The sequence below is a fragment of the Paroedura picta genome, chromosome 5 (assembly GCF_049243985.1).
Source record: "Paroedura picta isolate Pp20150507F chromosome 5, Ppicta_v3.0, whole genome shotgun sequence".
In the NCBI taxonomy this organism is placed as follows: domain Eukaryota; kingdom Metazoa; phylum Chordata; class Lepidosauria; order Squamata; family Gekkonidae; genus Paroedura; species Paroedura picta.
The window spans coordinates 22,151,597-22,167,321 of NC_135373.1; positions in this window are offsets into that span (position 1 = coordinate 22,151,597).

Below are 15,725 nucleotides of genomic sequence, written 5' to 3' on the forward strand. Positions count from 1 at the left end.
GACGATCCGGGGCGGGGGAAAAGCGGCCGCCGCAGCAGTAGCAGCAGCAAGCAGCCGCGGGAGGAGGAAAAGGAGGAGGGCGGAATGGAACGTTGCGGATGGAACGCGGGGCGCCCGGATCGAACGTTGCAACCCGGGATGAAAGAGCGGCGGGGAGCGGAGCCGCGCGCGCGATCGGGGGCTCGACAGTCTCGTTTCGCTCTCTTTCTCTCTCCCCCCCCCCCAGCCCGTTCTTCTTCTGCACCCCCCCCTTTTGTGGTCCCCAGGGCGCATGCGCGCAGGCTCCCGGGTCTAGACAGTGGCTGGTCGGGCCCAGTTATGGAGGAGTGTTGACAGTTCGGAAGGAAACGGGAGTCCCCCGCACGGAGAGGGAGGGGAGACCAGGCAGGGGCACAAAAGCGGTTCCCGGGAGGCTGCGATCCTGAGCACGACTGTGGCTAGGAAACGGAAATGGCTAAAGGCGCCGTAAAGACTCGGAGGTTTAATTCTTCACGTGCAATGTACACGAGAAAGGGGGGAAGGGTGTCCACGAATGCTTATTTCTGGAATACAGCGCTGTCTTAAAGGGTGTTCCCGAAATCCAGCGGGTTTGTTTTTGTTGCCACCGGATCGACCCTGCTGCCACTTGGAGATTAGTAGTGAAAAGTAGTCAATGCGGCAAGGCTGAATGGTGCCTCGGATCGCAGTCCTCTCCGCCGAGGATCGGGCTGCGCTTCCTTCCTGACAGCTTCGGAACTGGCTTGTGGGGCCGAGAGCAGTTGGATTTGTTTTAACATCACACTCTTGTGCCTGCTCCGAAGTAGCTTCAAGTGGGTCACTCTGTAGGTCTGAAGCAGCGGAACAGATTTTTGAGTCCAGGGACACCTTGGAGGCCAACCGAGTAAACTTCCTGTTGCATTGCGTGGAGTTTGGCCCCGAGGATCGTGGCCCTGTACCCCCTGAGCAGAACCCCCTGCTGGTGCTTCGATTCCAGCATTTCACAGTGGCACCCTTGCTTTCTCTGAATAGAGAACTGTCCAGTCTGGAGAGATTCAGGTGGGTCGCTGGGTTGGTCTGGAGCAAAACAAGAGAAGAGAACAGGCTTCCTCGGGAGGTGGTGGGTTCTCCATCTTTGGAAATGTTTAATCAGAGGCTGGAGAGCCATCTGAGGGAGAGGCTGATTCTGTGAAGGCTCAAGGGGTTGGCAGGTGACAATGGATGAGCAATAGGATTGCGAGTGTCCTGCATAGTGCAGGGGGTTGGACTAGATGACCCAGGAGATCCCTTCCAACTCTATGATTCTAAAAAGTTGCAGTGCGGTGGGATTCAGGGTATAAGCCAGGCTTTCTCAACCAGGGTTTTGTGAAACCCTGGGGTGCCCTGACGGCCCTAGCAGGGTGTCCTGAATGGGTGGGAGTTAAATCAGTTTTGTATATATTTGATGTGACTATAGATAAGCCATGTTGACCCCTTACCCCAGTGGCCAGTGATGGGCCTGGAGGGGGTGAGATGGGGAAGCACAGCTACGCTTCCCAATAATATCCTGCACGATTGTGACACTTCTGGGGTTTCTCATTGGCAAAAAAAATTGAGAAAGTCTGGTTTAAGCTCTCCTGAGCAGGTAACTGAGCAAGTGTGCGTTGGGAGGGGCGGTGGGACCGGCACAGTGCGAAAGCTCACACCTTGAATAAAACTTTATCTTAAGGGTGTCGCTGTCCAGTCTAGAAACAGAGAGAGAGATTTGTTTTCCACACCCTAACCCCCCCCCCCCCATTTGTGTGTTTATATTAAAGGGAGGGACAGATTTTGTTCAGTTGCTCCAGGCCATTTGTGATTTAAAAGACTGCCATGATCGTCCTTTTAGCCCGGAGCATCAACAGAAACATCATGTTCCCTTCCCTCATAATCCCATGTCTGTCCCTTAACCAGAATACAAACAAGAAGGATTTTTTTTAGTTCTTTTTAAGGAGAAAAGGGAGTGTAAATTGGCCAGTGGAGAAAAGGGAGTGTGAATTGGCCAGCCTGTTTGTTAGAACTGGAGAAGGCCAAAGCTTGTAGGGCGGGAGGGGGAATGTAGCATCTTAAAAGAAGGGTTAAAAGAATAGAAAATTTAGGAATTGTAGAGCTGATAAGGAGGGAATATGCTCAGTGGCGCTTTGTAGCCTTAGTTTGTCCCCCGAAAAGTTATTTCCTCCCTCTATAACCAGATCCTCAATTAAGGAGAGGATCTGGTTATAAAATGTATGTATTTATGACATGGGGAGGTGACAATGGGGGCTGCTCAAGCCCACATACGTTTACTCAGAAGTAAGAGCAACTAATTCTAATTCAGTCCTGTGTCCCGTTCCCCCAATTTAAGGATTCTATTCTGAGCAAGCCAGTGTTTTCTTGAATGGTGATAGGCCAGAGCTGGTCATGTGGTAAGGCTTGTCCAATGAAGACTTATGTTTAGGTGGGCCCTGGAGATCTGACAGAATTAGAACTGATGTCCAGGCAGCAGAGGTCGATCCCCCTGAAGAAAACAGCTGCTTTAGAGGGCAGAGAGAGATGGGTAAGGAAGATTTGTAGGATTGTGCAAGGTAGAGGAGGGAGAGAAAGAAGTACTTTTTCTCCCTTTCTCACGATACAAGAATTCCATGGACATTAAGGAGCAGGAGGCCTCCAGAAGATAAAAGGAAGTCCTTCTTCACCCCAAGAGTAATTAACATGGGGAATTCACTGCTGCAGGAATTGGTGGTGGCACCAAGGGTAGACACCTTCAAAGGGGGATTGGAGAAATACATGGAACAGAGATGCATCAGTGGTTCTTAGCTACAAGGCACAGATGGATCACTGTGTGGGGCAGTGATGCTCTGTGTTCTTGGTATTTGGGGGGCTACAGTAGGAGGGCTTCAAGGGGTCTGGCCCTGCTGGTGAATCTCCTGACAGCACTTGAGTTTTGACCACAGAGGATGGACCATTGGCCCGATCCAACATGTCTTTGCTTGTGTCCTTATGACTCCATGGCGTCACTCACTGTCCCATTCCTTCCCAAGGACCTCCCTCCTCAGGCTCCACCCCCCAAATATTTGGAATTTGGGGAAGAGAGGGGTACAATGCCATAATCTCCCCCCTCCAAAGCCGCCATTTCCCGTGGGAATCTGCTGTCTGGCAATCAACAATAGTGGGAGATGTCCCCCAAATATTTGGAATTTGGGGAAGAGAGGGGTACAATGCCATAATCTCCCCCCTCCAAAGCCGCCATTTCCCGTGGGAATCTGCTGTCTGGCAATCAACAATAGTGAGAGATGTCCAAGCGCTACATGAAGATGAGAATTGGTTCTTATATGCCACTTTCTCTACCCGAAGGAGTCTCAAAGCAGCTTACATTCATCTTCCCTTTCCTCTCCTCACAACAGACACCCTGTGAGATAGATGCGGCTGAGAGCCCTGATATTACTGAAGAAGAGAGCCCTGATATTACTGATATTACCCTAAGAAGTCTCAAAGAGGGCCTACATTCGCCTTTCCTTTTTCTCTCCCCACAACAGACACCCTGTGAGGAGAGCCCTGATATTCCTGCTCAGCCAGAACAGTTTTATCAGTGCTGTGGCGAGCCCAAGGTCACCCAGCTTGCTGCAGTTGGGGAACGTGTAATCAAACCCGTCTCACCAGATTAGAAGTCCGCACTCCTAACTACTACACCAAGCTGGAGGTCGGCAACCCTATGTGGAAGGTTGCCTGTTGTTTGCTGCAGATATTAAAGGGACTGCCATTAAAGAGACTTACACTTAAAGGGATTGCCAGAGAGACATCTTTAAAAAGTTGACAACTATATGTTGAAAAAGAAAGGAATAAAAGTATTTCTTTCCCAAATCAGACATATCAGGCCGTACATGCTGCAAAGTCAAGGAGTGACTCAGTTGCTCAGGGCGTTGCATGTTTTCTGCGTGTGGCCAGGCCTGAGTGTCCCCGTGAAACAGCTGAAAAACAAAATGGTGTCCGAGGGGGAGGGTTCTGCTGAACAGCAAATCGATGTTGTGCAAGTTGCCAAGTTTCTCCATCTCTGGACTGGAAACTTAGAGCTCTTGTAACCCAGCCGTTTCTGGAAACAGGAGTATCATGGCAACAGGAAGATGGTGGCAAAGAGCATGCATTCTTCTCCATCATTCATGGTGCTTGCCAAAGTTCATCCCGTTGAACTATCTAAAATTGAAAAAGTCTTTACAATCCTGGGCCGGATTCCCTGGAAGACCAGATTCCATCTTCTCAGTCCTGACAGTTTCAAGATCCATTTCTGATAGAGTCTGTCCCTTCTGACTTGACTTTAGACTCCCCGTGTCAAAGTTGACAGGTTTCTGGGTGTCATGCAAACATAAACTTGAGCCTTTCCCCCTCATGGTTAATTATATGGCATTATGAGAAAGGTGGAGGCTCCCTTGGCCAGGATAATGAATGTGTGTCCAATTGAAGGTTATTTAAAATCCTGAAGGAGGTAGATTTTCTAGACTCCTGCGGGTGAGAAGCCTTCCGTGCTTGAGAAGGATGTAGCAAATTATACATCGGACCTTCTTTGGAGGAAGGCAGTTGAGTGGGTGGTGGTAGGTTTTGGTGAGCTGGGGTTGAAGGAGAGTGTGCTAAATTAAACTGATACTTGGCCACTAGCACCCTGCATGGCTCCGGAACACCTAGTCACAGTGATCCATATGAGGGTCACCTCTAGACTGGGCTTCTGTACATCGCTCTACGCTGGCCTGCCCTTATCCTTGATCTGGAAACTACAGCTGGTATAGAATGCTGCAGCCAGGATTCTCACCAATACACCATGGAGATATCACATCCATCCTATACTCCAGCAACTCGGATGGCTCCCAGTAGAATTCCGGATTAATCTTAAGGTTTTGGTAATCACCTTTAAGGCCATATGCAGTCTGGGCCCACTGTATCTGAGAGACTGCCTCCCTGCCTATACCCCCAAAGAGCCTTACGCTCCGCCACCTCCAAATGGCTGTGGATCCCTGGCCCCAGAAAAGCATGTTGGACCTCAACAAGGGCCAGAGCCTTCTCGGTCCTGATCCCCATCTGGTGGAACGAGCTTGCTAAAGAGATCAGGGCCCTGCCTGAACTCTCACAATTTCACAGGGCCTGCAAAAGGGAGCTCCTCTACCAGGCATTTGTGAGGCCGACCACCCAGGCACCCCCTCCCATGTCCGGAGAATCTGACCAACCCCAAAGCTGTGTCAGTATTCCTGTTCCTGTTAAATATTGTTCTGGTTGATATGTTATGATTGTTATATTTGTTATATATTGTTATATAAATATTATATTTGTTGCAATGTTCTGTTTAATTATGTTATAGGTCATATATGATGCTATACGTAAACCGCCCAGAGCCGTATGGAAGGGCGGTATAAAAATCTAAAATAAATAAAATAAGGTGGGATGGGGCGTGACACTGGTTAGAATGCTGTCAAATCGCAGCTGACGTTTGGCAATCCCAGCAAGGGGCTTTCAAGGCAGAAGAAATGCAGAGGCTTTTGCCTTCCTTTGTGGAGTCTGTCATGGTGGCCTACCATTCCCGTGTTGAGCCCTGCATATCTTCAAAGATCACCCTGTACAGTGCTGCTTTCCCTGCATTTGGCTCGAATAGCCAGGGTTAATTTCTAAGAACAAGGGCTTGGGGCACCTGGGACAAAATGAGCCAGCAATAACTCACTTTGAGATTGCCTCTGATTTCCCTCAGGGAAGCTTGGCACAGCATGTGACTGTGTGGGTTCCAGCTCATGAAAATGTAGGCCACACTCAGTGTGTTAGTCTTCAAGGGTGGCACGGCAGTCTTTGGCGGTTGCGTGTAGGTGACGGATGTGGCTGTCTCGCTGGAAATTTGTTTTAGAACTCGTCATGACCTGTCATTACTCTTTATTATTCCATATACATAAAATGAAAGATGTGGTGGTGATGACTCACTTCTTGAAGGAGGCGGCGATCGCCCCCAAGTGGAGCATATTCCAACAATAGGAAAAAGGCAGTCCGAGGGATCTGCCTAGCAACTGCTGACAAAACGAGGCTGCCTTTTCCCTATTGGAAAAGAGTGCCAACTTGGTGTAGTGTTTAGGAGTGCAGACTGGTAATCTGGCGAGCCGGGTTTGATTCCATGCTCCATGCAACCAGCTGGGTGACTTGGGCTCGCTACAGCACCGATAAAGCTGTTCTGACCGAGCAGTAATATCAGCCCTCCCATAGCCCTACCTACCTCACAGGGTGTCTGTTGTGGGGAGAGGAAAGGGAAGGTGATTGGAAGCCGCTTTGGGACTCCTTTGAGTAGAGTAAAGTACCATATAAGAACCAATTCTTCTCCTCCTTCATGCAATATTTCCCACTCAGTGTCAATTGTGACTTTTGCCCTGAATTCCATGCCCCCCTTCCCTTCAGGCCTGCTGTGAATATGCTATTGTGAGGCTGGGGTGCCCCTGGGAGTGCCTTTCCCAGCAAGGCCAGGGTGAGACAGGAGCAATAGAGGAGGCTGGTGCCAGGCCAAGGTACCACCACTGATGCTCAGGCGGTCACCACAGCTCCAAACAGTTACCTAGCCCGGACCACATGGACCTGAGCGCACAGTGCTTTGACTCACCGCTGGTGCTGTACTCGGAGCACACACCTCTGCCGTACCTGGCTCTGTTTTAACAACCTGGCCAAGCACAAGAGTGTCCAACACAGCCTGCTCCGTGGTCCTAGACACCAGCGAGGAGGCTTGGCCGGTGCAGCTGCCCCACTTGAAGCCGTACCTGGAGCCGACCTGGCCGTGCCCCTGCTGACTCTGAGCACATCTAGCGCCTCCACACCCTCATGATGGCAAAGGAGCCTGGTTGAAAGGTGGCTGAGGATGTCCGAGTAGGAACCAGAGCCCCATCCACCTTCTGGAAACACTAGGTGAGCACCAAGAAAAATATTGACTAGTGTCCATGGTCACCATGTTGGGGGACCCCTGCAACACAGCAACAATTCCATGATGTGGCCTGCAGGCACCAGTATATTTCATTAGAAGTAGAACAAGAAGTGGCCAAAGATTTTTCAATCTTGCATGGTAACCTTCCAGAGAACCAGAAAATCTTTTAATATTGCTCCATGGAAGGCACATTTAAAACACACCTGAGAGCTAGTCAGGTCGAAAAGCGACTTCTTTTAAAGAGGGGGGAGATCCAGGCTTCCTTTAGAGGCTGAGGAGCCTTCTAAAAGTCTCTTCACCACAAGCATGTACAACCCAAGCTGGTTTCCCAAGACACAACAGATGAGGATCCAGGGAATAAGAAATTAGCCTTGGTGTCCTTAAGAATCCCGTCTACATCCTTTAGGTCAGTGGTGCTCAACCTGGAGTCGGGACCCATTTGGGGGCCGAATGACCCTTTCACAGGGGTCACAGCAGGGCAAGCAGCTTGGCTGGGGGGGCCACCACTGTTGCTCCTCCTGCAGGCGTCTGGAGCAGTGAAAAAGAGCGAGATCGGCATGGTGGGACAAGAGGCAGAACTGAACTGAGAAACCCCGGGGGAAAACCAATTTATATACAATCATGAGCAATGGATCTTCATGCCATTGGTCAGTTTTGGTTTGATTTCTGTGAAAGAACCCTTGCATAATTTTATGGTTGGGGGTCACCACAACATGAGGAACTGTATTAAAGGGTCATGGCATTAGGAAGGTTGAGGACCACTGCTTTAGGCAATAACTCTTGGACAGTTTACCTAGATGAGGACTTCTCTGGTAAATGTGCACCAAGTCCGAGATACAGCAGCTACAAGGAATCCTGCCTTCTTGCTCAGCCGATCTTCTGATTTGCCAGTGATCTTATTGGCGATGCAGACTAAAATTGGGTTGCCAACCCTGAGTTGGGGAATTCCTGGAGATTTGTTTTGGGAGGGGTGGGTGGGTCAACATGATCATAAGTGTTCTACATAATATATTTCTGATAAGGGCTTGGAGGAGGAGCTGGCCTCATGGCTTAAGTGCCACTCAGCACTTAACACCCACTCAGATAAGCTGTCCTGCCCCTGAGTGCCTCCTCCTCCAACCAGCTTGCCTGTCTGTCCAGTGGCCAGCCAATTGCCTTCCATCCCCCGCCCCTGACCACCCCCTCCTCCTTCCACTTCCCTCTGAGGCTCGGAGGCTGCAGATGCCTGCTGCGTGAGATCTGCCCCTGCCAGTGAGTTCCTTAACAGCTGCCTGCAGCCTTTCCAGCTGCCTACAGTCCTGGGGGGAGGGGGAGGCTGTCTGCAGAGTTCTTCCACCCCCAGCCCCAATTGGGTGTATTGTATTCCTCTATTCCTGAATGCAACGGGCTTGGTGCCTACTATGGTTATATTACCCAATCAATGTTTAACGTTTTTTGAAAAAATTGACTCCCTCCTATTCAAGAAACCACGGGGTTTTCACGAAAGCCTGGTTGAGAAAGCCTGGTTTAAGCATTAACATGACATGAAGTGACACTGCAATTACATAAAGATCCTATTTAAAATGAGCTCATTGATCCAAGTACGTTTGTGCAGCGTTTTGAACTGTGTAAGCCTGTGTCCTGTGCAGAAACGCTCGATAGTTCAGTTCTGCCTAGTTTCCGGGAGACTGGGAGCTCTCCTGACCTCCACACGCAAGCTGAATTTCGTCTCTGTTTATCCTCCTAGCCTGCAGACGTTCTCCGATTTCCTTAATTATATTTCTGTACTGCTTGTCCTCATTGCTTCAAAGCGGCTCGCAATAAAAGAAGCAAATTAAATATTAACACAACGAAACATTAAAACCAAGCTAGGAAGTGTGTGTGGGGGGAGGAATGATCTAAATCAGGGGAAGTCAACCTGTGGTCCTCCAGATGTCCATGGACTACAATTCCCATGAGCCCCTGCCAGCTGGCAGGGGCTCATGGGAATTGTAGTCCATGGGCATCTGGAGGACCACAGGTTGACTTCCCCTGATCTAAATGATACAGCCTTGTGATGCCTTCTCCGTTGGATCAGTGAAAACCCTCACTTCAAATTGACATCCTGTTCTGGAACCAGGAGTCCCCTATAGAGAAGGTTCTTGTCTCGGCGGTCACAAATGCCCCCTCCTTGAAGAGGAAGGTGGAAGAAATCTTGTGAGGATCTTAAGGCCTCTCCAGGCTCACATTAGCTTTTGGGCCCAGTCAAAAAGCTGGTGCTCACGTGAACAGCAAAGGTTGGGATCTATATTCGCCCTGCTTGTGGAACATGGTATACAGTTTTGTACCCCATATCTTAAAAAGGACATTGCAGAGTTGGAAAAAGTACCAAAACAGCCAAGCAAGATGACTAGGGGGTTGGAGAACCTTCCCTATGAGAAATGGCTGAAGTGGCTGGGAGCTTAGAAAAGGAGAAGAGCTGGCTTTTGGTAGCCTGCTTTTCCCTTTCCAAAGGAGTCTCAAAGCAGCTTACAATTGTTTTCTCCGTGGAGAATGGGGTTTGTGAGGGAAACGGAGACAGTTGTAAGCCGCTTTGAGATCCCTGCAGGTAGTGAAAAGTGGGCTATAAAAATGAACTCTTCTTCAGAGAGTCCCAACCAGGCATCTCCCCTATATCCTGCCTTAATGGACTTGTTGTTGTTATGTGCGAAGTCGTGTCCGACCCATCGCGACCCCATGGACAATGATCCTCCAGGCCTTCCTGTCCTCTACCATTCCCCAGAGTCCATTTAAGTTTGCACCTACTGCTTCAGTGACTCCATCCATCCACCTCATTCTCTGTCGTCCCCTTCTTCTTTTGCCCTCGATCTCTCCCAGCATTAGGCTCTTCTCCAGGGAGTCCTTCCTTCTCATGAGGTGGCCAAAATATTTGAGTTTCATCTTCAGGATCTGGCCTTCTAAAGAGCAGTCAGGGCTGATCTCCTCGAGGACTGACTGGTTTGTTTGCCTTGCAGTCCAAGGGACTCGCAAGAGTCTTCTCCAGCACCAGAGTTCAAAAGCCTCAATTCTTTGACGCTCGGCCTTCCTTATGGTCCAACTTTCGCAGCCATACATTGCAACTGGGAAGACCATAGTCTTGACCAAACGCACTTTTGTTGGCAGGGTGATGTCTCTGCTTTTTAGGGTGCTGTCTAGATTTGCCATAGCTTTCCTCCCCAGGAGCAAGCGTCTTTTAATTTCTTTGCTGCAGTCCCCATCTGCAGTGATCTTGGAGCCCAGGAAAATAAAATCTGTCACTATCTCCATTTCTTCCCCTTCTATTTGCCAGGAATTGAGAGGGCCGGATGCCATGATCTTTGTTTTCTTGATGTTGAGTTTCAAGCCAACTTTTGCACTCTCCTCCTTCACCCGCATCAACAGGCTCTTTAGTTCCTCTTCACATTCTGCCATTAGAGTGGTATCATCTGCATATCTGAGGTTGTTGATATTTCTCCCTGAAATCTTGATCCCAATTTGTGACTCCTCTAATCCTGCATTTCTCATGATGTGCTCTGCATACAAGTTAAATAGGCAAGGCAACAGTATACAGCCTTGCCGAACTCCTTTCTCAATTTTGAACCAGTCAGTGATTCCATGTTCAGTTCTCACTGTTGCTTCTTGACCTGCATATAAATTTCTCAAGAGACAAATAAGATGCTCTGTTATTCCCATCTCTTTAAGAACTTGCCACAGTTTGTTGTGCTCCACACAATCAAAGGCTTTAGCATAGTCAATGAAGCAGAAGTAGACGTTCTTCTGGTACTCCCTAGCTTTCTCCATGATCCAGCGTATGTTGGCAATTTGATCTCTAGTTCCTCTGCCTCTTTGAAATCCTGCCTGTACTTCTGGAAGTTCTCGGTCCACATATTGCTGGAGCCTAGCTTGTAGGATTTTGAGCATAACTTTGCTAGCATGAGAAATTAGTGCAATGGTGCGGTAGTTTGAACATTCTTTGGCATTGCCCTTCTTTGGGATTGGAATGTAAACTGACCTTTTCCAATCCTGTGGCCATTGTTGAGTTTTCCAAATTTTCTGGCATATTGAGTGTAGCACTTTTACTGCATCGTCCTTTAAGATTTTGAATAGTTCAACTGGAATGCTGTCACTACCACTAGCTTTATTGTTGCTTAGACTTCCTAAGGCCCATTTGACTTCACATTCCAGGATGTCTGGCTCCAGGTCAGTAACTACCCCATTGTGGTCATCAGGGATGTTAAGCTCGCTCTTGTATAGTTCTTCTGTATAATTTTGCCACCTTTGTTTGATCTCTTCTGCTTCTGTGAGGTCCCTACCATTTTGGTCCCTTATCATACCCATCTTTGCATGAAACGTTCTCTTCATATCTCCAATTTTCTTGAAAAGATCTCTGGTCCTCCCCATTCTATTGTTTTCTTCTATTTGCTTGCACTGTTCATTTAAGAAGGCATTCTTATCTCTTCTAGCTTTTCTCTGGAATTCTGCATTCAATTGGGTGTATCTTTCTCTTTCTCCCTTGCCTTTCACTTCCCTTCTCTCCTTAGCTATTTGTAAAGCTTCCTCAGACAGCCATTTTGATTTCTTGCATTTCTTTTTCTTTGGGATGGTTTTAGTTGCTACCTCTTGTACAATGTTGCGAACCTCCGTCCATAGTTCTTCAGGCACTCTGTCTATCAGATCTAATTCCTTAAATCTATTTGTCACCTCCACTGTGTATTCGTCGGGGATATTATTTAGTTCATACCTGAGTGGCCTAGTGGTTTTCCCTACTTTCTTCAATTTAAGCCTAAATTTTGCAACAAGAAGCTCATGATCTGAACCACAATCAGCTCCTGGTCTTGTTTTTATTGACTGGATAGAACTTTTCCATCTTTGGCTGCAGAACACATAGTCAATCTGATTTCTGTGTTGACCGTCTGGTGATGTCCATGTGTAGAGTCGTCTCTTGGGTTGCTGGAAAAGAGTGTTTGCTATGACCATTGTATTCTCTTGACAAAATTCTACCAGCCTGTGCCCTGCTTCATTTTGTACTCCAAGGCCAAACTTGCCTGTTATCCCGGTTATCTTTTGACTTCCTACTTTAGCATTCCAATCCCCCATGATGATAAGCACATCACTTTTGGGCGTTGCTTCTAGAAGGTGTTGTAGGGCTTCATAGAACTGATCAACTTCATCCTCTTCAGCAGCAGTGGTTGGGGCGTAGACCTGAATGACTGTGATGTTGAATGGTTTGCCTTGGATTCGAACTGAGATCATTCTGTCATTTTGGGGATTGTATCCCAAGACTGCTTTTCCTACTCTCTTATTGATTATGAAGGCTACTCCATTTCTTCTGCGAGATTCTTGTCCACAGTAGTATACCTGATGGTCATCTGAATTAAATTCACCCATTCCTGTCCATTTTAGTTCACTGATTCCTAAAATGTCGATGTTCAGTCTTCTCATTTCTTGTTTAACCACGTCCAGCTTGCCTTGATTCATGGATCTGACGTTCCAGGTTCCTATGGAATAAAAATCTTTACAGCATCGGACTGTCTTTTCGCCACCAGTTACTTCCACAACTGAGCTTCCTTTCGGCTTTGGCCCAGCCGCTTCATTCATTCTGGCGCTACTCGTACTAGCCGTCTGCTCATCCCCAGTAGCATATTGGACACCTTCCGACCTGAGGGGCTCATTTTCCAGCGTCATATCGTTATGCCTATTGGAACTTTCCATAGAGTTTTCATGGCAAAGATACTGGAGTGGTTTGCCATTTCCTTCTCCAGTGGATCACCTTTTGTCAGAGCTCTCAGCTATGACCTGTCCGTCTTGGGTGGCCCTGCACGGCATAGCTCATAGCTTCACTGAACTACGCAAGCCCCCTTGCCACAACAAGGCAGCGATCCTTGAAGGGGGTTAATGGACTTAGCTACAAGTTATTCCCAGCTTTGCCATGAAGCCTGCTTCCATTGACCTGGGAGTGGCATTCTCGTGCCGTTAATGGCTCTGGGAAAGGGGGCGGAGCCTGGACGCCTACTTCTGCCTTGTGCAGCCTCGTTTCTTCCCCGCAGTTGTCCCCGGGCGTGGCAAGGATGCATGGTCAGCTGATATCACTTCTGGCTTGGTTCCAGGGCTTCTTGAAGCCTGAACAATATTTCAGGAGCTCTTCCATGGTAAAAACGTGAAAAGGGCTGCTCTGGAATTTTGTATTAGCTTCTGGAAATTAAGCCTACAGATTGGGAATGAAGCAGAAGGAACATTTCTTTTTTATTATTTGGCCATTCAGTCATTCTAGGGTTCTATGTATCTATGATGTATCACAAATTAGCCAGTTATAGCTTTGTCTTCCACAAAAGAATGGAAAGCAAGAGGTGACTGTATACACTGCTCAGTCTACAAGGGTCAGAGGCAAACCAAGTAGGTAGCAGTGTGTGTGAATGGGACCTTGGGGTACTTGAGGACTGTACAGTTCATATGAGCAGGCAGTGTGATGCCATGGTAAAGGAGAATGCAGTCTTGGGCTGTATGAGCAGGGGTATCACATCAAAATCTCAAAATGTCATAGTCCCACTGTGTACCACATTGGTCAGGCCCCACCTGGAGTCCTGTGTGCAGCTCTGCAGACCTCCCTTCAAAAAGGATATGGGCAAAATTGAGAGGGTGCAGAGGAGAGCAACAAGGATGATCTGGGACCAGGGGACCGAGCCCTATGAGGGAAGGCTGAGGGACTTGGGAATATTCAGCCTGGAGAAGAGGAAGTTGAGAGGGGACCTGATTGTTCTCTTTAAGTATTTGAAAGGTGGTCACTTAGAGGAGGGCAGGGAAAGGTTCCTGTTGGCAGCTGAGGATAGGCCCCGCAGTAATGGCTTTAAACTACATGGAGAACTGTACTAGCTAGATATCAGGAAATAAATGTTCACATTCAAAGTGGCTCAGCAGTGAAATGGGCTGCCTAAGGAGGTGGTGAGCTCCCTTACACTGAAGGTCTTCAAGCAGTGGCTGGACAGATACTTCTGGATGCTTTAGGCTGATCCTGCATGGAACATGGGGTCGGACTAGATGTTCCCATCACCACTTCCAATTCTATTATTCTATGAAAGCTGGGCCAGCTGATAGCCAGGCAAATTATAAACAGCTGGCAGAGCCACACAGCTACCCTGCTGATCGAAAGGACCATTAAATCACTTCTGAATGGTTGTGCCCCTGGAGGTTTTTCAAGGCAAGAAATGTTCAGTGGGGGTTTGCTGTTGCCTGCCTCTGTGTCAACCCTGGACTTCTTGGTGGTCTCTCATACAAGTACTAAGGAGGGCAAGTCCTGCTCAGCTTCCAAGATCTAACAATGTTGGCCTCTCCAGGTCAGGATGGCTACTCTCACTCTTAAACTGCACAGGCAAGGTGGCACTGGAAGAACTAAACAGACAGAGAAATTCTTGGATACAAAGAAGAAAGGGTGGCTGTTCTAAATGTCCCATTCACATGTGTTCACTTGGCCAAGAGCCACACAACCACTTCTCTGAGTGAGTTTCGATCTCCACCTTATTTACTAGGGGCCAAGCCCGTTGCAATCAGGAATACAACGGGTGCTAGATGGGGAGTGGAGGGTGGAAGAACGTCTTCAGATGGCCTCTCCCTCCCTCCAGGACCTGGACAGGCTGCAGGCTGGAGGCCCCCCAGGAAGGGAACTCACTGGCAGGGGCAGCTCTCACACAGCAGGGATCTGCAGCCTCTGAGCTTTGGAGGGTAGTGGAAGGAGGAGGGAGTGGTCAGGAGTGGGGGACGGAAGGCGATTGGCTGGCCACTGGACAGACAGGCAAGCCGGTTGGAGGAGGAGGCACTCAGGGGCAGGACAGCCGCACTGAGTGGGTGATAAGCGCCGAGTGACACTTAAGCCATGAGACCAGCTCCTCCTCCAAGCCCTTACCAGAAATATATTATGTGGAACAGATGTATGTATATATTTATTTATTTTCTTTGATTTTTATACTGCCCTCCCATATGGCTCTGGGCAGTTTACATAAGAGTGAAAGAAGAGCATCCACTGCCCCGTACCCCTGGATCATCTGAACTTCTACTTATTTATTCCAAAGAGTGGCTTGTATTCTTTCAACAAAACTTTCAATGTAAAACACACACACACATACTTGTATAATCACAGTCAACAAATATAGAATTGCCGATTAACATGATTAAAGGATATGAGATCAACAACAAACCAGTACTTCAAAAGCCAAAGCAATGAAAAGACAAAGACTAAATTTGAAGGCCTTGAAACACAGGTTACCCACTGGTGATGTGCAAGCAGCAGAAGGGCCAGGTAACCATCTCTAGGAAGAACCTTCTGCCGTGCAGGTGCCAACAACCTGTCAATTCCTGCTCCATTTATGGATACAAGATAAAGAGTAACACACAGACTAGGACCTCCTCCTTGGACCTGAGCATCGTGTGGTAGGAAATATTGCCTAAGGTTGGCAAAGCTAGGAGGTTTAGAGTTTATCTGTGATAACTAGATTCAGGTAGGTAGCCGTGTTGGTCTTAAGCCACAGAAGAAAGCTTGAGCCCAGTGGCAACTTTATGTTTAATTCTGGGAATAAGCATTGGTATCTGAAGACGTGTGCACACACATAGATTCAACCTTTGTTCACGTAATAGCTAGGTCTTTAAGGTCTGACCCAGCAGTTCTCGAACTGGGTCAGGACCCCAATGCAGGTCGTAACTTTTTGAGCCGGGAGGGATGTCTCTGAAGGTCTCAATGGTAGAAATCTGGGGTAGAAATCGGTATGATGTGGAAAATGTTCATGAGATACAGCTGGCTGCTGTCGATACTCAACATGAAACAATAAAATAGCAACTTGTTCTGTGCAAACTGTTG